Source organism: Coenobita brevimanus, chromosome 82 (assembly GCF_032717465.1).
Source record: "Coenobita brevimanus isolate Jiangsu-jjx chromosome 82, ASM3271746v2, whole genome shotgun sequence".
Lineage (NCBI taxonomy): Eukaryota > Metazoa > Arthropoda > Malacostraca > Decapoda > Coenobitidae > Coenobita > Coenobita brevimanus.
Window position 1 is genome coordinate 17,610,411 of NC_137035.1, and position 24,144 is coordinate 17,634,554.

Consider the following 24,144-nt stretch of genomic DNA (forward strand, 5'->3'; position numbering starts at 1 on the left):
CTTCATTGCTTCCACAACTTCTATCCTACTGATTTCTTCCTGTCTTCTCACCTCCCTCCTTCTCTCAGCCGTTCCCCAGCCACTTATACTTGCATCCCTTTCATCCTGTATGTTCAACAATTCCTTAAAGTGTTCTCTCCATCTGCTCACTTTTTCTCCCTTCTCCACTAGTAATCTACCATTTTTATCTTTCACTCCCGTGCTAACCTCACTTCCACCCTGTCTTACTCTCTTCACCTCTTTCCAGAACATTTTCTTACAGTCCCTCCACTTTACACTCAAACTCCTTCCAAATTCCTCATCCACTCTTCTTACTCTCTCATACTAATCTTTTCACCTCTCTCTTTATTTCTACATATAACTCTCTCTTCCGCCTCTCATCTTCTTCCACGCCCCTATTACTCATCCATTCATTGTATGCATTCCTCTTTTGTGCCACAGCCTGTTTCACCTCTTCAGTCCACCACACTGTTTCTTGCACCCCCTTCCGTCCTCTCTTCCTCCCACACACCACATCACATGCTGCACATACTGTACTTTTGAAATATATTCATCATAAATCACGTTCAAGTGTCATAACAAAGACACGCTGTAACATGCATAAATAGCCATAAACAGTATATCATAAAGGTAATTTATCATAGTTTTGCGTGGTTCAAACCAGATTTATATATCTTTATTACTTTATTCTTGGCAAATATAATTTATATGGCAGGATATAAAATGTTTGGTTTTCGTCTAACTTCAGCTCATCATTTTGACTTATTATTTTCTTTATTTTCCTTTTTTGAACATATTACAATGAAGTACAGCTATTCAGCTTTAAATTGACACTAAAACCAGCTTTTTATCATGAAAAGTATATTTACACAGGCTGATCAACGAAGAAGATCATTAAGTGAATGTTGTATGTGGCCGAGAATCATACAAAATTGTGCATCTTTTTTCTTTTGCTTTACTGCACAGTAACATGCATAAATAAGCCATAAACTACATATCACTGTAAAGGTAATTTATTGTAGCTTTGCATGGTTCAAACCAGATTGATATATCTGTATAACTTTATCATCATCATCATCCGGACCTTTCCCACCCTAGGGCAGGGTGAGGAGTAGCAATGTCCAGACAGCCCAAATTTGCACAATTCAATGGACCACGCTTCCATTCACTCATCATTCAAGCCCCCGGAATCCTGGCTCTATCGGATACGCCAGAAACATTCACCACGTTCTGTAGCGTCACATAATCATATTTGACAGAGTCAGTCCAGACGCTGCCATGTTAAAAAGGGGTGCCAAAAATCCCTGATCATGCACTTCTCCTCACAACATTCATCCAGCCAGCCCGAGCTCCTGTCAGTTCCCTAGCCTCACCGACTTCCAAACCTCTCTTCCTCACATATTCATCCACCTTATCTCTCCACCTTCTCCTTGGCCTACCTTGCCTCCTCCCTCCTTCAAATTCGCTCAGATATACCTTTTTCACCACTCTATTGTTGTCCATTCTTTCCACATGACCATACCATCTCAGTACACTCTCTTCAATTCTGGTGTCCACTGACTTCCTCACTCCGCATCTTTCGCGAATCACATTATTTCGTATCCTATCCACCCTCTGTACTCCACATACATTCCTCAGCAGTCCCATCTCCACTGCTCTTACTCTTGACTTTTCATTTTCATGCCACACCATAGTCTTACATCCATATGTTAAAGTTGGCAGTAACACTCCTTCATGTAAGCCTCGTGCAGCTGCAACACTCAAGCCTCTGTTTCTTATCAAGGCCTTCATTGCACCAGCTACTTTTCTTCCTTGTGTCACTCTACTTTCCACTTTTTTTGCACATTTTCCTCTCTTTTCTATCACTGTACCCAGGTATTTGAACTTTCTTACCAATTCCAGCCTCTCTCCATACACAGTAACATCGCACTGGGTGTCATCTTCTCTCTCAATAACCATCACTTTACTCTTTTCTACATCTACTCTCAAGACACGATGCTCACAGACATCAGCAAAACTCTGCACTAGCCTACCAAGCTCTTGTCCGGTACTTGCAAGCTGCATCATCAGCATACAACAAATATGAGATATTCCACCCATCACCATTCATTACCAATGCCATCCCTCTCTCCATTACTCGTGTTTTTACTTCTCTCATCACCCCATCCATATATGTATTGAACAACCATGGGGACATCACACAACCTTGTCGCACACCCACACTGATCCTGAACCATTCACTTAGATGCCCATTAACCCTAACACATGCTTCACTACCATCATAAAAACTCTTGACGGCACCTAGCAGCTTATCCTTTACACCGAACATGCGCAAAACATTCCACAATCCTTCTCTGTCCACTTTGTCATATGCTTTTTCCAGATCCATGAATGCCATAATTACCTTATGGTCCTTCTCACAACCCTTCTCTACTATCTGTCTCACTGCAAATATTTGGTCCACACATCCTCTGCCACTCCTAAAGCCACCCTGTTCATCACTCACTAGGATTTCTGATATCTCTCTGATTTTCTCTATAATAATTCTTCCACATACCTTCCCTACCACACTCAGTAAGCTTATGCCACGGTAATTCTTGCACTCACTTCACTCACCTTTATTTTTGTACAGGGGTACAATCACAGCCTTTTTCCACTCTGCAGGCACAGTTTCACTCATCCATGCCTTCTTACATATCTCCAACAAGCACTTCATTCCATTCTCTCTACTGCACTTAAGCATCTCTGCCTACACCTTATCAACCCCAGCTGCTTTCCCATTTTTCAGCCGCTTCACAGCACTCTTCACCTGTGCGAGTGTCATGTCTCCTGGCACTGCATTCCTTCTCTGCACACCCCCGAAACCAATCATGTTTACCACTTCTCTGCTCTCTCTATTCACATTCACCAGGCTTTCAAAATATTCTTTCCATCTGGTCCTTACTTCATCTCCATTGGTTAATAATCTACCACCTGCATCCTTCACACCATCACATTTCTTTCCGCTTTCAGTTCTACATTTGCGCATCTCTTTCCAGAATAACTTTCTATTTTCAAAGTAGTTCGCGTTCATTTTTCTTCCCAGATCCTCATTTACCTCCTTCTTTTTCCTCTTCAGTAGGCTCTTCACGTGCTTCTTGCTGTCGTTATACTCAGTTCCTATTTCAGCTGAACCCCTATCCTGTAACCACTTTAGCCACTTCTTCCTCTTTTCCTCCACCGCTCTCTTTACCTCCTCATCCCACCATGCCGTACCTTTCTTCTTTGTTGTTACTCCTGCCACACCGCTTTAGCATTCCTAACTAAGCAACCCCTATATGCATTACACAGTCTGTCCAGATCCATTTCGTTGCAATTCACTCTTTCCAACTCCTCCTCAACTTTGGTCCTGTATTCATCTGCCATTCTTTGATCCTCAGCTTCTCAACTTTCAGTCTTTCTCCCTGACTGCTCCTCTCTCTCCTGATCCACCTCACTCCTCTCATATCAGTCTTGCATACCACAATCATATGATCTGACAGACCTCCACATCGTCCTCTCACAGCCCTCATATCAGCAGCCATTCCCATCATCAACCTCTCTACGAGCATGTAATCAATCAGGCTTCTTTCATCACGATCCTCATTCCCTCTATAGCATGTATATTTATGTGCATCTCTGTATTTAAAATACGAGTTACAAATGCACAACCTCCTCTCCTGACACATATCCTGTAGTCTCTTCCCATTATCATTTTCTCCTGGTACTCCATAACAACCCATTATGTCACCCTCAGGACCAGTGCCTATTCTTCCATTCATATCCCCCATCACAAACACTTCATAGCTCCTGGGCATTTCTCCCACTACTTCACCCAGTTCATCCCAAAACCTGGCTTTCTTTCTCTCACTCCTGTCCTGACACGGTGCATACACTAAAATCGCGCCACTTTCACCTTCTCAAACTTGAACTTGACATACATACACCTCGAGCTAACACATTTGTAGTCTCTCATTCCACTCTGCCACACCTCATTCATCAACAAAGCAACATCTTCCTTGCATCTTCCTCGCCCATTCATTCCCAATCTTACACATTTCACACCCTCCCACTCCTCCACGTCGCACCCTTTCAACTTCGTTTCACACAGTGCCATCACAGCATATCTTGCACTCTTGAACACATTCACCACTTCCACCCTTTTGCTCTCCTCATTCACACCTCTCACATTCCACATGGCCACGTGAGTCTGCCCATTTGGTTGGGGCCCTGGGCAAGTATTGGGCCCTCCAAGGCTCTTTGAAACGACTGCCATGATTAAGTGATTTTGGATAGGGGAATCTGGGGGACACTTAACCCTGCCAGAAACCCCAGTTATATGGTTACCACCCAGCATAGTAAATGGTTTCCTGGGTACAGGAAACCATTTGGCTTGTCACTCAGTGTAGAGATCTTATGGCACCTCTACATTGAGTGAGTGGATGATGGGCACCCCCACCTACCACATATAACTTTATTCTTGGCAAATATTTTCCTAAGGCAAGATATAAAATCTTTGGTTTTTGTCTAACTTCAACTTGCCATTTTGACTTTTTAATTTCTTTGTTTTCCTTTTCTTAACATACTGTGATAAAGTACAACTATTCAGCTTTAAAATGACACCAAAACTATCATTCTGTCATGAAAAGTGTATTTACACAGACCGATCAAAGAAAAATATCGCAGAGCGAAGATGTGGGTCAGCACTAGAGCAGCTGACTCTAGGACAGATGTAATCTGACTGGGGTTGAAACCTAATAGGGTTAATATGTGAACCAAATATAACAACAGATGATATATTACCAGTACTAATGCATGGTACAGGCCTACCCCGAAGTGTTGCGTCCCAGTGGGAGTGTACGGTCAGCGAGTACAGTATGTCGGATATCAAAGCAGTTTTCCTTGTAAGATATATACTGAAGAAAAGCCAGAGATGTGTTCCAGGTCCAAACCCAAACTCTCATATACCCTACTCAGTCAATAGAGACTGACAAAGAAACACAATAGGTAATGTTACTGTCCTCATAAACAATACTGTTGCTAAAAAGTGAAACATCAAACATTACATGCAGGAAGGTAAGGTGGTGGGACGTGCAGTGCTGCGATGGGGAATGGGGAGGGAGATAAGTGGGGGTGGAGGTGGGTAGGAGGATGGGGAGGGAGACAGGAAAGCCAGACTGCCCTACTATCTCCATCATCTCACTCGCTCACTCACTCATTCTTGCTCACTCACTCACTCACACACACACGGGAGACAAGCAGGAGTGGGGGAAGGTGGAGGGATATGGAGGGAGAAAACCAGGGCTGGGGGAGGGAGACATGCCTGGGAGACTTCTGTGCTAAGTGTAGTGGGGGATGGAGGAGGGACATTGGGGGGGGGAGAAGAGAGGGGATGGAGGAAGGACCTTGGTGGGGGGGGAGAAGAGAGGGGATGAAGGGAGGACTGGGAGAGCCTCGTGCTTCACTACATATGTGTTCAGACGCATGCGTTTCAGACCTAGAGAGGGGTCAAGTATTTGGACTAGCAAATCGATGGCCGTTTGGATTGTGGGAATGTTCCCCCGTTTCTTTTGTCTGGTCTAGCGAATCGTCGGGTAGTGATGTGCCTCATCTCTGGGTATATCCGTACTTCATCGCATTTACTCTTCATGGTGCTGTAGTTTTTTTTCTTTATTTCTTTTTACCATTATTAATAAAATTTTACCATACTAATCATTCTGCTTTTCAATATACAGTATTCCATTTTCCACAGAGCCTTTGAACCCAAGCATTATGGATTTGAAAGATTGTAGTTCACTTTATATATCTGTACCTTTATATATCAGAGAGAGCAAGAGATCTGTATACAGGTATACCTCGATATATGATACCCGTAGATGTGATACCCATGTTTAGCAATGGAGTTAGAAATACCACCATACCCAGCCTAACGATGGCTAAACCCCAGGTTAACGATGGGTTTTGATTTTCTTTTACCGATTTTGATGATGTTTTAGAGTAAAATTATGTGCTTAGGTTGATTTATAAACTGTTTTTAGACTTAGATGTTTTAGCCATAGGTGGGGTGAACATTGTCATTTTGGGGTACAGTTTACTAAGTTTGATTTTTTCCAGACTTATATTTGATGATTTTCAGATATTATTTGTTGGTTTTAGTGAGCCATTTACTGGTATTAGGCTTAGGTTAGGTTCTTTTACAGCTGTTAGGCCATTTAGTTTGGCTTTAAATTTGTTTTTGCCCTCATTTGATTGGGTTTTGGACTTGGTTGGGGGGGGGGAGAACCCAAGGCTGAAAAACACATCCCATTACTTTACATGTTAAAACTACCTCGATATACAATACCCGGCTTAACGATGGGTTTTTACCTAACCAATTGCATCGTTAAACTGGGGTATACCTGTACTTGAAACCCTCTCACGTGACTTCAGAAATGGACTCTGTGGGAGACGTTGTATGCTAATAGATTTGGTGCTGATTGCAGAGAATGAAAGGGAGGCAGAGGATAGATATAGGAAGTGGAGAGATGGTATGGGGTGCTAGGGTTTAACCCTTTGGGGTCTCTTGGCCACGATCGTGGCTTTATGGGTACAGGTCTCTTGGCCACAATCGTGGCTCACCCATTTGCATGGGAGATTTTAAGCTGTGGCAGGAGGCTGGTGAATGTTATCAGTATTTGTTACTGATTTCGTGGGTATTAGAGAGTCCAGTTGAGAAGAAATAAACAGAGATTTATTATTTTAGGTTATTAGGAGTGTTTCTTTATCATTTTATATATGGAAATCCATGTACATGTATACTGTACTTCGATATACAATACCCCTAGATGTGATACCTCGGCTTAACGATGTGGGTAGAAATACTACCATACCCCCCCTAACGATGGCCAAACCCTGGTTTAACGATGGGTTTTGAATTTTTTAACCGATTGTTTTGATATTTTGGACTAAAATTGTGTATATAGGTTGATTCATAAACTGTTTTTAAACTTAGATTAATGTGTTTTAGCCATAGGTGGGGTGAACATTGTCATTTTGGGGTACAGTTTACTAAGCTTGATTTTTTCCAGATTAATGTGTTTTAGCCATAGGTGGGGTGAACATTGTCATTTTGGGGTACAGTTTACTAAGCTTGATTTTTTCCAGACTTAGGTTTGATGACAGTTTACTGAGTTTGATTTTTTCCAGATTTATGTTTGATGATTTTCAGATTTATTTGTTGGTTTTAGTGAGGTATTTACAGGTGTTAGGCTTAGGTTAGCTTCTTTTACAGCTGTTAGGCCATTTAGATTGGCTTTTTATTTTGGGGCTCATTTGCGTGGGTTTAGGACTTGGTTTGGGGGGAAACCCATGGCTGAGAAACACATCCCATTACTTTGCATGTTGAATCTACCCCAATATACGATACCCCACCTAGCGATGGGTTTTTACATAACCAATTGAATCGTTAAACCGGGGCATACCTGTACTTGTGACACCACACGCCACTTGCTATGCAATTTCCCATCATTGTTACAGCTCTTGTATGATAAGCAGAGCCCTAATATTTTTGTAGACAGATGCATTTGTTCCCTATGCATAAATATAACATTTTTTCTAAATTTACAAACTTGATTTTTTGGGGAAAAATGCAGTTTCTCACACTGGACCTACGGACCTATTTGTTACCTGAAAGAGCTAAGAGTAAATGCAGATAAAACAAAAGTTATGGTATCTAGGGCTGGTTGTTGTACTCTCAAAGAAGGGGGAGAGTGGGCATGTGCAATTTGCGACAAGGGCATGGGAAGTAATTTCATCTTTTGCCGAGTTTGTGATAAGTGGGTGCGTAAGAAATGTAGTTGTATTAGACTGGGGAGGTGGTGGTCGAATTGGTAGAGAGGCGGCCTGCAGTCCTAATGGACCCAGGATCAAATCCCGGCCGTGGCAGGGAACAGTCAAAGGATTTGAATTTCATAAAAAGCAGACTTTACTGATCTACCAGAAGACCTGCTGACATGTCTTTAAAATATTCATGCTAATACCAGTACACCAGTCCTGTATGAGACAGCCCTGGCATGTATTCAGTATGGACAGTTGGTGTTAGTGTTGAGGTGGTGACATGTGGAAGTGTGTAAGAGGACTACTGGGCCTTGGGATAGGCCCTGAAGCCTTTGCCCAGAGTCGGACACTTAAAAAAAAAGAGAGAGAGAGAGAGAGAGAGAGATAATGCTGATTTCATGTGTGCAGTGTGTTGGGGAGAGCTTGTGGAGATTGTCAGGTATGAAAGGATTGATCTTGCCAGTGAGGCTCTTGAGTATTTGGAAGAGTTTTGTTATTCGAGAGACATGTTATGTGCTGGAGCTAGCTCTGTGGTTAGAGTGAGGAGTGGTTGGAAGAAGTTCATGGAGCTGTTGCCTCTCTTGACATTGAGAGGGCTCTCCCTCCATGGTAAGGGATCTTTGTATGCAGCATGTGTTCGGAGTGTAATGCTTTATGATAGTGAGACCAGGGCAGTAAAGGAAGAGGATATTCAGAGGCTCACACATACAGAAATAACAGTGATTAGGTAGATGTACAGTGCATCCTTGAGTGTGAGGCTTGGGGGGGGGGGGGGGATTAGGTTTACGATGGAAAAGTTGAGAGGTAGGATGGAACTGGAGTGTATTGGTGTTGTGATGAGGAGAGGTGGATTGAGATGGTTTGGGCATGGGGAGAGGATGGGGGATGATAATTGGGTGCAGAAAGTTAGAAGTGTTAACGTTAGGGGTAGGGTTGCGAGATGTAGACCGAAAAAGACCTGGGATGAGGTCATTGAGTGTGAACTTAGGAATACGGGACTGAATAGGGAAGCCGCCAGAGATCGATCAGCATGGAGAGCCACCATTAGGTGACCAAGGCCGACTCCTGCAATCATGCTGGGGCCTTTAAAATTGAAACAAAACATTTACTTGTATATTTACTAGAATACTGGCTTAGATGAAACAGATTACAGTACCCTCTTGTCCAGGACGGTAATATTGTCACCTGAGGGTCCCTTCTAGGACGAAAAATGTCTTGGACCAACAGAAGACTTTATGAAAAAAATTAATATTGTCACAAAATCTTAGAAAAGTGCCCCTAAAAACATCAACCTAGACCTATTTTGGCACCAAAACAAATTTCCTCACCTTGAAATTGTGTGTTTCTGAGCTTAACTCCAGCTTAGTATCCTGAGGTAGATGGCAATGCTTCAGGGGGTTAGCAGACAGTTTCCTAGGCATGGTTACGTAAGGATAGGCAGTTACCTAGGAACAAACACTGAGTGCAACACACGGTAAATGTGTCCACGATGTTCTAGTGAAAGACAAAATCAAGCCCTGCTTGCTCATCACGTGACCAGATGCCAGTATTTTATTGGACAACGTCTCAACCACGTCACTCTCCCAGGCGCGGGAACCATGCTGGACCGGGTGAAACTGTCATAGCTGTATTCTCCTCGGATTTGGCCCATTATGAACCTTTGGTTCCGTATTGGACGTATGCAACTGTATTACAGCAAGATTTTGGATTATTATTTATGGTCTCCATCTTGGATGCGAAACATCTTGGACAAACCCTCTTGGATGCGAGGGTACTGTATCTGCCTTGCCAGCCAAATAAACCAATACTTCTTTATCTCCGGCGAGATGTAGATCTTATACACACCCACACCCTCAAGCCTCCCCTCTTTAACCAATCACTTCCACTGGAAAGATACTCACGTGACCTTTCCTCACCATACAGGCAACAGTAATGCAAAGATATCTCATAAACTTGAAGCCCTGAAAGTGCTTACTGCAGACAGCAGAAGGAATCTCTGAAAACATTCTACAAGCAGTCCATAAGAATGGCAGAGAAGTACTTGACCCTAGGTTGGAGTCCCACATTAGCTGTCAGCAACATGGAAAAGATAATGCACAAAACAAAGCCTTATTGGTAATGCTAGGTTACACAAAAGCTACAAAAATAAATAATTACCTGCTTCAAGAAATGAAAGTACTTCTAGTCAAATATCACGTGAAAATGAGAAGCACACAATTCATTGCTTCAGCTCAAGGTCCATCCCACCCATGTTTTTAAGTACCCCCGGTCTGTCAGGCCAAGTGCATCTGTCAACTCCAGGCAAACAGTCACCTCAGCAGGGCCATCCTGTACAGTGAACTGATATTCCTTTGTGATAGACAGCTTGCAGGGAGGAGTGTGAAGGTTTGGTACCAAGATGGATGCCACACTTGCTCTTTTGCATCTCTCCACCCAGTTAGCAGGGGCATCATAATAGGCTCCACATTACCCTATTATTTGGTTATATGTTTACCACTCAACATTGTAAATGATTTCTTGGGTTACAGGAACCCCTTAGACTTGTCACTTAGTGTAGTGTCACCTTAAATGGAAAGCAGATTAGTAAAAGGAGACAGGAAGGAAGGATGGTAGTCAGTAGGAAGCAAGGAGGGCAGACACAGAGAAGAACAATAAAGATGAAGAAAAGTCGGCAACACTACATCAGATGTGTGGATGATGGGAGCCTCCACCTACCACCATCCCACCTGTGTAACTGTATGTTGCATCACCCCCATGAAAGAGAAGAAGAAAGTGAGAAAACTGTGAACACTGCACACACAAAGCCTCAGCAACATCCCCTCTTCTCCATAGCCACTGCAGCCATCCAAAACATTTAGTCAGACAACATCCTTCATAAACCACCACCAGATGGCCACCCCATAAATATTATGCAACCCTGAAAGACACAAGTACACCTAGCCAGACTGCAATGTGTCCACCACCCCTCTTTCTTTTCCCTACGTACACCAGATACAACTCTCAGTCAATCTACAGTACTATGCCTACACTGCAGTGCAGCCCCTCACACCACAACACACTTATTTGCCTCATGCACCACACTGTCACAACATAGACAACCCTTCAGTCAAACTTTAACAAACATCTCTGGGAGTGTCTGGTTGAAGTGATTGGTTTCAGTGGTCCCCTGGATGAACCTTGGGGTGCAACAAGAACCCCGTCAATCCAGTCAGGTATTGTTTATTTTATTCATGCTACTTGTGGATGGTTTTTAAACTTAAGGCATGTAGTGAAGGACTGCTATTGCCTAGCCTTGAACCCGTACACCTCACAGGGGGTACTGGGTGTTACTGTTTTTTACCAACCAGTATTTATGTAAACCATGCTGAAAAAGTTGCACCTAGAACTTAAACTTTAAAGAGCAGGATAACCATCATATCCCTACAAACGCAGAATAACCACTGTACATTGAAACTCCTGGTTCTCTACTAAAGGAAGAGATTCCCATTTTACTCCCATTAAGGTGCAAGGGCCCAGGGCTAGAAGATCATAATTCCATACCTCTGTAGGTCAGTGGCAACCTTACTTATAATGGCATTTAAAAAAAAAAAAAAAAAAAAAAAAAAAAAAAAGCCAGTCACCTGTTGGGGATCAAATCTGTGCAAGACCACCCTGACTGGACTATTCTAACCATTAGACCACCAGGTACCACTAGGGAAATCCATGGTATCTAAATAACATTGATAAGTCAGCACAACATGTAACTCTGGAACATTAATGGAAGAACTGGGTGGCTTTCAAATGGGGGTGGCAGTGTTAAAATTAGCAGCACACTTGGCATTCAGCTGAGAAATCCTGGGTTTGCTTCCAGGCCAACCAAGAGTTAATTGAGCTGGGTCCCTTTAACCCAGTCTTTTATAGACAACTGAAGAAGGCACCTGGATATATAAATTGATGGATGGGTGTTGCAGTCTGAGGGATATTTGGTTCTTCAGTTGAACACTAGCAGAACCACAGTAAACTGGTTGAAAAATAATTCAGCATAATAACCACAACTATAATATATTACTTAGCTTTCAGCAGCTTAATATTACATGACATTGTCCTGTGTCTGCTCACCCCAGCCAAATTGAATGATATTCACCCAAACTCTGAGGTCTTCTTATCCCAATAAGCCTGAGTCCATCTTATAATTGTATTTGTGTCGTCTTTTAACAAACTTATTAAACTTATTACAGACTTTTCAGACTGGAGGAGTTAGATATAGCAATAAAAAATACCTTCATTATCAGAGATGTTATCTGAAGTGGTAACATGAAGTTTTTTGGCACAGAAGAGGACTGGGTCTTGGGAAATGGGCTGCTGTCTAATATATATATAGATAGATAGATAGATAGATTATATATATATATATATATAGATAGATAGATAGATAGATAGAATATATATATATATATAGCTAGATTATATATATATATATATATATATATATATATATATATAGATTTTATATATATATATATATATATATAAATATATATATATATATATATTTATATATATATATAGATGTATATATATATATAGATAGATAGATAGATAGATAGATAGATAGATAGAAAGATGTATATAGATGTATATATATATATATATATATATATATATATATGGCGCAAATCGCATAGTACACAAGTGACCAAAAATCATAACCATAAAACTTTGAATGCGCGAGTTTAGCCCACAATACGTAAGGCAGAGACAAGGAATAGCCCAAAACTGCTATTTTCCCTGACTACGCGACCCTCCTCCACGCATGACGCGCCCATCTTGACTTAGAGGCTCCTGGGGAAGGTGCTTAAGAGGAGTCTACAGTAAGATCTCACCAATAACGACTTCGACAATAACGTTTTCGGCAGTAACTGTAAGTAAGAATAGATATCCAGTTTCTATAATAACGTTTTAATTCACTTGCATAATGGTTATTTCGTGAATGTCAAGTTGTTATACTGCAAATACATCCATAACAAGATGAGGAATGAAATGGACAAACAAGAAGAGATGAAAGAAATTACCGAAAATGTGAACAGTAGTGAGGAGATCAAGGGTCCTCCCCTCACCACCTCCCCTGACTCACCTGCCGCCGTCCCTTCCCCCACCACGGCCCCATTTTACTCTCCAGCCGTCTCCCCCTCCACTTCCACAGCCCCACCTGACTCGCCTGCTTCACCTTGCATACTTGCAACCCTCACCATAATGACTTTCGCTGCATTCTAGGAGAAATATAACATTCGACAGGCCGTAAATTTCTTTGTCAGAGCCTGGAATAATACAACACTGGCAAGCGTTAAACACGTGTGGTGTGGGTGGAGCGGTGGGGGCACACTAAATGTGTTGCCGCACCTCAGAACCCCTGCTGTTTAAGTCCATCAGGCCTTTCGTCTACTGTTTTTAAGGTGACTGACCATGTTTTTGTATTTTAGCTGTATCTGTAGTATATGTCTTAAAAATTTTCCCTTTAAGGTTAAAAAATATATAAAGGTTTGAGGAGTCCCGCATCATGATAGGAAGCATTAGGAGGAATACACTGAGGTGGTTTGGTCATGTGGAGAGGATGGAGGGTGAAAGACTGACAAAGAGAGTGTATGTCAGTGAGATGGAGGGGGGAAGAGGGAGGGGGAGGCCGAGGATGAGATGGAGGGATGGGGTGGAGAGGTATATGAGAGAGGGGGATGTTAGTTGTGAGCGGGGCAGTGAAATGGCGGGGGACAGGGATACATGGAGTCGATTTGTTTGTGGCCACCCCAAATGGGATTGAGGCGTCTAGCAATAGATAGATAGAGGAGTCCCGCCCATATGTTATTTTTCCCATAAGATTATGTATTCACAGTACGCGAGATTGTGGACTGCCCATCATCTTACACACTGTGCAAGCCTACTGCATATATACAGTATATATATATACAGTATATACAGACACACACAATATGTACTTTACATCGAGTGGTTTCTTGTAAGCCAGGAAACCATGTACAATGTCAGGTGGTAATCATATAACCAACCTATACATGTTCCTTATGCGTCTACATGTGGATTGGTGGAGAGTTGGTGCCCCTCCCCTCAAAACAGCTAACTCAAAGTCAAATGGCCACCCCTTACCAGATTATGGTGTCTAACTGTAGATAGATTGATAGACTAATAATAAATACCAGTAGGTACTGTTGGAACCAGTCTGCAGCTTGTTGAGTTTTGTCTGTTGAAAGTATTGACAGGTTAACATCATAGGACCATACTGTTAATGAAAGAGGAAGGGTTGGTAGGTTGTGGAGGTTAAAAAGTGAGAATGGAAGGATTAAGCCTATGAGGCACTGCAGGATAGTATTCTAAATTTGGTCTTTGGTTTTGGTAGAGTATCTGGGCCTGTTTGCATAAAGTAAAACTGGCTAGCCCCGGAAAGGTTAAACCAGTAAATTAGTGGCTGGTGTAGGGGTACAGCATACATGCATGTGTGACCAGTAGCCAAGATATTTTTCTGGATCATTACTGTATCACAACAGCCAGTTACATTTTACCTTCTTTGAAGTGCAGAGGCCCAGGGCTAGGATACTTTTGTCAGTATGTTTAAGGATAGTTGACCAGCCTGCTTCCCTTGGAGGTATTATGTGACTGAAAACCCTTCATTCACCTCTTGGGAATCAAACTTAAGAATGGCCATCACTCTGAATGGGATCATCATAGCCAATACACCACCAAGTACCCCTGAACTATTAACATATATTAATATGCCAAATCTGAATATGCCTTGCTTATTTCAGTCTAAATATAGTTCATATTCTGACATGATAAGTTGACCACATCTTTAATCGTTTGCATCTGTGCATTGCTTTGCACAGTGTGTTGTATGCATATTTGGATACAGCTATTTAGAGTATGTGCATTTGATATATGTGGTTGTTACTGCATGTGATTTATATACTATATACAAGTGCCTTTAAATAAAACTACAGTACCCTCGCGTCCAACATGTGTTTGTCCAGCTCGATTCGCGTCCAGCACGGAGAGCAAAAAATTAGTACGATTTAATATGATTTAAGTACTGTAAAACGGGTGCGTAAGCATAACACTGACGGAGCTCCGAGAAGTGGGCGAAATCCGCAGAGTTCGCCTCTAGCACGATCACCCCTGGTCCAACACGGTCATACTGGACGTTCCCATGACGCTGACAGCCAATCAAAACTTCCGATCAAGTAGCCTTCCCTCCCCGCTATCGTGACGAGATCGTGATGTCGCCCAATGAAAAATGCTTCTGCTCTCACGTGATGTTTTGTTTAAATTTCTCCCGCCACAGCGCCACTCAGTTGTATAATTCACATTGGACGGTGCTTTTTTCTTACTGCATTTTCTGCCCTTGCTATTGCATTTTACCCTGCTCACGATGCCTAGGAAGCCTTCTGAGAACCCCAAGAAGCGGCTGCACCTCCCTCAGGCCACCAGGCTAGAATTCGAGAGGCAGAAGAAAGGGGAGAGGAATTTCAAAGGATTTATGAGGGAGGTTGAGGAGGAGCAGCAGCCATTACCCGCTAGTGACGCCAGCAGCCATCCTCCAGGGACCCAGTAGGACTACCTAGTCTCAGATATCACCTTCCATTCCCATCAAGCCCACCAACATTATCCTAAAAGGTTAGTCATCATTCATAGTACAGTATCATTTATTATAATTACAGTAGTACCAGTATATGTATAGGTATATGGTAGGTATTTAGGGTGACTTTTCCCAGGGTTGCTGACATAATTCATTTTTCCCCATAAGCTCTGTTGTTTGTCCAACACGTTTTTGGTCCAACACCGGACCCATGCATGACAATATTACCGTGTTGGATGCGAGGGTACTGTACTGAAGTTCTCATAGTATACAGTGGTGAAGCATTGTACTAAACTGCAATTGTTAATGCACAACATTAGAAGTTTCATGACATTAATGCCTTGAAATGATTTACACTTTGTGGTTAGTATAAGTACCTTTAACTTTAATGGCAAAGTTATTATAGTGTAATATGGTGTGATATTTTACTGAACAGTCATTATTAATGTGTAACCTTAGAAGTTCTATGATATTAATGCTGTGAAATGGTTTATATTTTGTGATTAGTACAATATATACAGTAGGTGCTTTAAATGTAATTGCCTAAGTTACAATATACAATGGAATGGTGTTTTATTCAACATTTTTTTATTAATGTGTACTATCTTGAGCAAAAGTTTGCCGACATTCCCCTGCCTGCATTTTGTTATGCCTTGTATATTTCTCTTTCCCACCTCAGTGTCAAAGAATATCCACCTTTCTTATATATATATATATATATATATATATTTTTTTTGTTATATACTTCATGTTGCTGCTAATACTATCATCCAATCCTGTATTGTTTCATCAGGAGCATAGGGGCCCAAGGCTAGGCTATTCAGACCAGATGTTTAAGGAAAAAGTAACCAATTGCATGCCCTTTAGTGAAAGGACATGAGCAGTGAACATCAAGCACACCTCAGAAATCTACCTTTATGTTTCACCTCTGGTTAGAGTGCTGTAACACACTAGACCACCAAGCATCTAAAAATTGTATGGAAGCAATGGAGCTGATACACTACAGCAGTACAACCACCCTTGAGCTCCAAGTGTGCATCAGAGAAGTATCCCATAAAGGAGAAATCACCAACATGCACCTGTCACATAACGGTACAGTATAACACCTTTCATCGTCACAAAAGGCAGAGAATGGAAGGGAAACTTTTGATCAGGACAGTACTTCAAATGTTTGATGACAGTAATATCTAAATGATTTATGTTCTGTTATTAATAACTGAGCATGCCACTTAATGTTGTATAGACATGGTTTGGTGTAATGAAGTTGTCATTATGTAATAGGAGTGGGTTCCAGAACATCACAACGTTCTTCATACAACCAATATTGTAAAGTGAGGGAACTTGGTTATTGTTCTTGGTTGACCTTAGTCTGCCTGCCTGAGCAGACCTGTCAACCACAGGTAAACAACTGCTTCTGTGGGGCTATCCTACAGGTACAGTACGGTACATACACCGTGTGAGGATCAGTGCTCACTTGGAGTAGACAGAACCTCACCAGGATTGGACCCAGGTCCTTCCCAGAGTGAGTTGCAGAGAAATATGAGGAGGTTTTACCCCCAAGTGGATGACACAGCTACCCACCTGGGTTTCACAGTGCCATTATGTGTAGGCTCCTCGTAAGGAAATTGATAATTCAGATTTATGAGTAGCAATGGAACTTTTTTTTTTCTCTCTTTTTTTTCTTTTTAACTATGCTGTGGACTTCATTGATCAAACTGAGATTATAAAAAGTAACGATTGCAAACACTGAAATTATAAAAAGTAACTAATAATGAGGACTTAATGCTTATACCGTACACAAGTGCTAAGATTGTTCAGCATGTGGCGTAGAATGTGCAGAGAGTTGAGAGTCTAATTGTGTGGAGAGTTAAGAGCCAGTGTAATTGTATGGAGTTGAGAGTCATTGTAATTGAATGGAGAGTTGAGAGTCAGTGTAATTATGCGAAGCATTGAGAGTCAGTGAGTTGATAGCCATTGTAATTGTGTGGAGCATTGAGAGTCAGTGTAATTATGTGGTGAGTTGAGAGATGCTGTGGTTGAAGCAGGTGACTGGTGGCATTGTTTTTAGTTTTATTCTTGATAACTCCAGACAGTTTTATCTGGCTTAGAGGAGACTTTTCGATCTGAAAAGGACTCACACACATCAACAAACCCCTAAAATTATTTACAGAAAGCAAGAATAAATTTTGAAATGAATTCTCAGGTTAAAGGGGTTAAATGTCCAACAGCCACCAACTGATTGCCTCATTTAAATCCCTGCATTCTTACACTGGATGACTGAATGTAGTTCAGCTAGCCTGTTCTTCCATGAATGCTTTAGGACTGGGACAATGCTTCAGAGGCCAGATTCAGTTAACAAACATGTAATTTATTCCCTGGTATAACCCGTAGTGTGATCTGCAGGAAAAACAGGAGGCAAGGGAATTTTGTTCACTTGTCTTTCCTTATAATTTTTTTAAAAATAAAATAGTTCGTGATAATTCTCCTGGTAACCAAGATTTACTTTTGCGGAAAACAGAAAACTTTGATAGATTCTGCACACTTCATGTCCTTCCCACAAAAAGAGAGTTGGGAGGGAAGTTATTATGAGTACCTGTACTTTATTGTATATTTCTGCCTTTCCAACAAAATAAGACTGTCTGTTAGGTTGAGGTAAGGTTGCTTGTGTATTGACTCAGGTGAATGAGCTGGCACACCAGCCATGTGGCATGCTGTATGAGTGTTAATTTTTAGATGCAGGAGCATCACTAGGTATGGTTTGGTCAGGCTCTCCCTTTCTTGTGATCTTCAGGCACAAGGTGCTTCACTCCCTTAGACTTTAGCGACACCACACTATTCCAAAACACTCCACACCAAAGAAAACCACCTTCTCACATTATACCACACCAATGGCTTTAACCAGCAGTCGTCGTAGGTCTACCCCCCAGAGGCTGTCGAAGAGAAGAGGAGGACAGCATGGGGGCCAAACCACCGCAAACCCCCCCAGCCCCTCACGGGGCTCGAGTACCTGGGAGTGGCTTCAGTCGCCCGGGCAAGTACCACATCTCCCAACATAACACGCACAACAACACCGTTTTTTCTACACCGAGAAATGACTCCCCGGCTGTCATTTCTCGACAACTTCTAGCCGGAGACATTGAGAGCAATCCAGGACCCACCAACAAATACATATGTCCAACATCCTCAAAACCTATCACGTCGAGCCGACAGACAAAGGGTTCAGTTCAGTGCGATTCTTGCAAGAACTGGACCCATTACACCTGCACAACACTTGCATCCAGAAAACATTACACAAACACCTGGACCTGCTCCTTATGCTCCTTCCCCCTACCCATCAACCCCTCTTCCAATCCTACTCCTACTTCCTTCGCACCACAGCCAAACCCACCGACCCTTCCCACACCATCCAATCCCCCAACTCCTCCCATTCCAACCCATCCTAATCCACCTCAACCCTTACCTCCATCACAACCACCTCCTACCCCTTCCCCTCCACCCACACCACCATCACCCCGTGCTGCAGCAGGCAACACACATCGCACACACAACATAAACATCCTTCAGTTAAACGTAGATGGCATAAACACCAAAAAACATGAACTCACACAAATCATCAAACAACAGAACATACACATTGCCATCTTGCAAGAAACAAAACTACACAGAGCACAGAAAACACCGACATTTCATAATTTCACCACCATTCGACAAGACCGGGCCGACGGCAGTGGCGGTGGACTCATCAACTTGGTACACAAATCCATCAACTTTGCAGATACCAGTGCACACACAAAGTCACTTCTCCCCCCACATGACACCACGACAGAAATACAATCAATTAAAATACGCACTGGTAACAAATCACACATAACAATCGCTAACACATACATTCCCCCCCAGTCGTCCCCCACAGTACCACACAATTACTCTCCACAGATACACCACATCACTAACATACCCAACATCATCCTGGGTGGTGATTTCAACGCCAAGTCGTCGGCCTGGCATGTCAACAACCCTGACACAGACAGAGGGCTGGTACTACAATCCCAGACAGATCATCTTTTCATACTAAACAGTCTAGACCAACATACCCATATCCCACACCAAGCCCTCTTCCTCCCTTCATCTCCAGACATCACCTTCTGCTCCCCAAACCTCGCTCCCACTACATCATGGAGAGTGGTCAAAACCCTAGGTTCTGATCACCTCCCAATCATCATCACTACCAAAACCAGAATCACCCCAGCTGGCCACAAACACACATACACTAATTATAAGAGAGCCAACTGGGAAGCCTTTGTAACTGAAACAGAACAACATTTCGAAACACTAAACAGTACACCCATCACAAACATCAACACCGCTGCGCACACTTTCAATACAGTTATACAAAACGCAGACAAAAGACACATCCCTAGAGACAACAGAAAGAGACACAACCCCAACTTCACACCAGTAATTCAGGGCCTCATCAGACAACGGGACACACTGCGACACTCCCCAACACCCCATACACAAGACACCATACAACAAATACAAATACAAGAACTCAACACTCAGATAAACAATAAAATATCAGAACAGCAAACACTAAACTGGAAAAATTATCTCCAAACACTTGACCACAAAACAAACATCAGCAAACTCTACAAAACACTAAACAGCATCACACTTTCCAACAGCAACACCACACAATCACACGCTTCCATCACAACGACAGACACCATACCCTCAAACAAACAGCAAGCAAGCACTCTCATCAATCACTTTTCACAAGTCAGCCATCTAAACCCCCATCCCGAAGACCGACGTATCATCCGACGTAAGAGACAGTTCCCCACAGACCCAGACTACGCACCTTTCACTTACAACCAGACGAAGCACATCATTAACAACCTCAAGCACTCATCTGCCTGTGGACCAGACAACATAAGCAACATTCACCTTAAACACTTAGGATCAGAAGGCATACAAGCACTCACCAACATATCAAACTACAGCTACTCACACAACATAATACCCAATATCTGGAAGCATGGCAATATCATCACTATCCCTAAACCCAACAAAGACCCCACGTTACCCTCCTCACATCGCCCCATCACACTCCTCTGCACCCCCTCTAAAGTCACTGAACGACTGGTACTACAACTAGTCACACCTCACATTCCCCTAGCCCAGTCACAACATGGCTTTAGGCCACTACACTCCACAAACACCCTTCTTACAGACCTTACGCAGAGAGTTTTCAACGGCATGAATTCAGCTAGGCCACCACACAGAACAATCCTAATCACACTAGACATTAGCAAAGCTTTTGATGCTATCCCTCGGCACAACCTCACAAACAAAATACTCAACACAAACATGCACAATAACACAAAAAGATGGCTGGCAAACTACTTAGCAGGCAGATGTGCACACGTAACATTTGCCGGTCAGTCTTCTAATATCAGAAACTTCACAAACGGCGTTCCCCAAGGATCTGTTTTGTCCCCTACACTCTTTAACCTATACATGCACGACGTACCCACACCCCACAAACCACAGATACACATAGCTTCCTATGCAGATATAACACTTACATGTACGCACCAAAATGCAAACACAGCTGCACACATCATTCAACCTTACCTCAACACACTACATGAATGGTTCACCACAAACATGCTCAAAATAGCCCCAGCCAAATCTACAGTGACTCTTCTCACAAACTGGACAGCAGAACACAGTCACATCCCACACCTCACCATAAACAACACCCCTACCACACACACACACACACACACACACACACACACACAAAATCCTTGGTGTAACGTACAATACATCAATGTCATTTAAACAACACATCACAAATATTAAAAATAAAATAATACCAAGACTCAATGCTTTGAGGTCACTTGCCCATCCAACATCCGGACACAACAAAGAAACCACCACCACAGTATGCAAACAATACATACGTTCAGTGATGAATTATGCAAGCCCTGCCTGGGCTTCTAACCTCACCAAAACACACTACAACACACTACAGACCATACAGAACAAGGCCCTAAAAATAATCACAGGCTGCACAGCTACTACACCCACAGACCACCTACATCAAGAAACCAAAGTCAAAGTCAAGGATCACCTAGACATGAGAGGCACCCAGTTTCTTGCTGCAGCCTCCACAAACTCACAACATCCACTACAGTACTCGTACATGGCAGCACATCCACCCACACCAAGGAACATCAAAACAACACCCAGCACACGATACCATACACAAATACTGTCATCTCGCCCACCTCAGACCAGCTTCCAGAAGCATATCCACACTCGGATCACTCGCCACTCCATTCAGTCACTTAAAGACAACACACAGCTGCATGCACGGCCTCCTGACATCCAACCTTCTGAATCCTATCTTCCTCGTGAGGACAGGGTCCACCTGGCAAAGCTGAGATGTGGGCACCATCCAGCCCTCTTAAGCTATCAGAAGAGGCTGGATGACTCCGTTGCTGATGCCTGTCCAGGATGCAACACAACACCCCATACTATTAAGCACATTATGGAAGACTGCATTACACACAATCACCTATGCCAACAACACAACATACACTCTTTGAGAGCTCTGTGGGAAAGCCCGGTCTCGGCCATGGCCTTCCTGAGGGACTCGGGGCTCTTCGGCCAGACTGCCTAGGGAACAACTACTACTACTACTACTACCAGCAGACCCTGAAGCTGCCACTTCTAGTAGATTATTTTTTGTTTTTATGTCACTGGGCATAGCCCAGCAGTCTACATAAGTTACACAACGCACCACTTCAGCACTAATACCCATTGTCAATGTTGAAAGTCATGCTAGGGCTGTCTCATTAAGGACTGGTATGATGATAATAGCTGTCACTTGACATAGACTTGAAAGCCCAGCGGTCTACACATGTTACGCAACTCACCACTTCAGCACTAATACAGGACTCATTGTCCATACTGAGATTAATGCTAGGGCTGTCTCATTAAGGAATGGTGTGATGATAATAACAGTGATGTTTTTATATGATATATCAGTGGGTTGTATGGAAAAAGTAACAAAATTAATATAATCAAATTGTTCCTTGCCTTAATCTGCGTCCCTTAGTCTTCATGGTAACTCTGGTGTTTTTCTTCAAATTTCCTTTCCCTCCACACCTTCCATGTCCATCTCGGTTCCCATCTCTCCCGTGGCTTCCCTCAACATGAGGGCATCCCCCTGGGCTGTGTCCTCAGTGCTACCATTTTTCTCATCGTCATTAAGGTATTGTCTCTTCCCTGCCTCCCGCCATTTCTGCCTCTCTATATGTCAGTGATTTTGCTATTAACACTGCGGATTTGGATCTCCCTCGTCTCCAATCTCTTATTCAGTCTGACGTTACCACAGTCTCGACTTGGGCCAGCACTCATGGTTTTCGTATCCCACGCTCCAAGTCTTATTCTGTGTCATTTACCTGTTCCCGTACTGTACCTCAGTCACCTCTTTACCTGTATGAAGCTCCTCTTCCTTATCGATCTTATGCAACCTTTCTTGGTCTTGTCTTTGATTCTCGGTTAAACTGAAATGCACGTGTTTCTTTCCTTCATTCTTCTACTCTTCCTTGTCTTCACTTACTACAAGCTGTCTCACCTTTCTTGGGGCGCTGATCGCACCACGCTTCTTCATCTCCACTCCGTCCTTATTCTTTCTAAACTCGATTTTGGGTGTCTATTCTTTTGCCTCTGCCTATACTCTTTCAAAACTTGACTTCGTTCATCATGCTGGTCTTCGTTTAGCCATAGGTGCCTTTTGGTCAACCCGTCACAAGCCTTTGCTTGTGTCGAATTGGGCGTCCCTCCCCCCCTTCTTGTCGTTCTCTCCTTACAGTTAGGTCTTATGCACATTTGCCTTAGTTTCCATCTGATAAATTGCTCCGCCCTCCTCCCTTTCTTCACTGTTCTTTTCAGTCTGCTTCTCACCTGCGTCCTTTTTCCCTCCATGTCCTTGCGCTTCTTCAGTCTTGGTTTCATCTTTCCACCCATCCTTACCTTTCTTTCCCCCCTTGGCTTTTGCCTCCGCCAGTGGTTTGTTCTTTTCTTCCCTCATGTTCTCGTTCTCTTCTTTCTCCTGTTGCTCTCTGCTCCCTTCTTCTAGAACACAGGTCTTCTCACTCTTCTGCTACTCCTATCTTTACCGATGGTTCCAAATCCCTTCGTGGTGTTGGTTTTGCTGTTGTCTCCCCTGGGTCTTCTTTTTCCAATTCCCTTCCTTCTGTTGCGGGTGTTCTCGCAGCAGAACTTTATGCTGTTCTTTTTGCTCTGAAGGCACTGTTTCTTTCCTCTTCCTCCTCTTTTGTTATCTTCTCCGATTCTCACAGTGTGCTTTCTTCTTTACAGGCCTCTTCTCATCCCCTTGTCACCCAGATTCAAGAGTGGCCCTTCTATTTTTCACTGCGTAAGAAGTCGATTCAGTATTGCTGGGTCCCTAGTCATGTTGGAGTTGGTAATGAACGTGCAGATTCACTGGCTCGTTCTGCTGCTCGGTCTCTCACGTCTTCTGCTCAGCCCATTCCTGCTCTTGATTGTTTTCCTATTCTTACACGCCTCTTCCGTGACCTGTGGCAAACTTCCTGGGACTCCCCGGTCTCCAGTAAGCTTCATCTCGTTGAACCTTCTGTTCTTCCTTGGTCTAT